Below are 506 nucleotides of genomic sequence, written 5' to 3' on the forward strand. Positions count from 1 at the left end.
AATTTTTTTTTAATTGACTCTTTAAGGGCTTAAAAAAGATCTAATTATCTGTATTACTAGGTGGAGAAATGGTATGTATCTCTACTCACTATTATAATATTCACTATTATAGCAACCAGAAGAATAATTCATAGGGAGAGGACAGGATACTAAATGGTCTAAGAAGACATGGGGGGTGGGAAAGAGGGGGTAACAGTAGGGGACACAAAGAAAAATAGGATATTCTATTACACACAAAGAGGGCATGGGAAGGGGAGGGGATAAATACTATCACAAGAAGGAGAGGAAGAGAGCATTAAGAGGTAATAATCAAACCTTACTCTCAGTGTAATCAACCCAGAGAGGGAAGAGTGACTTTATTATCCATTCAGATAAAAAACTTTATCTAACCCTACTGAGAAAGTCAGAAGGGATAAACCTTCTGAGCAGGGGAGTGGGGAGGTCAAAAAAGGGAGGGGAGAAGAAGGGGGAGGAAATTCATTAGGCCTTTAAAAAACAAAAAGAGG

This window comes from Gracilinanus agilis, chromosome 2 (genome assembly GCF_016433145.1).
Source record: "Gracilinanus agilis isolate LMUSP501 chromosome 2, AgileGrace, whole genome shotgun sequence".
In the NCBI taxonomy this organism is placed as follows: Eukaryota; Metazoa; Chordata; class Mammalia; order Didelphimorphia; family Didelphidae; genus Gracilinanus; species Gracilinanus agilis.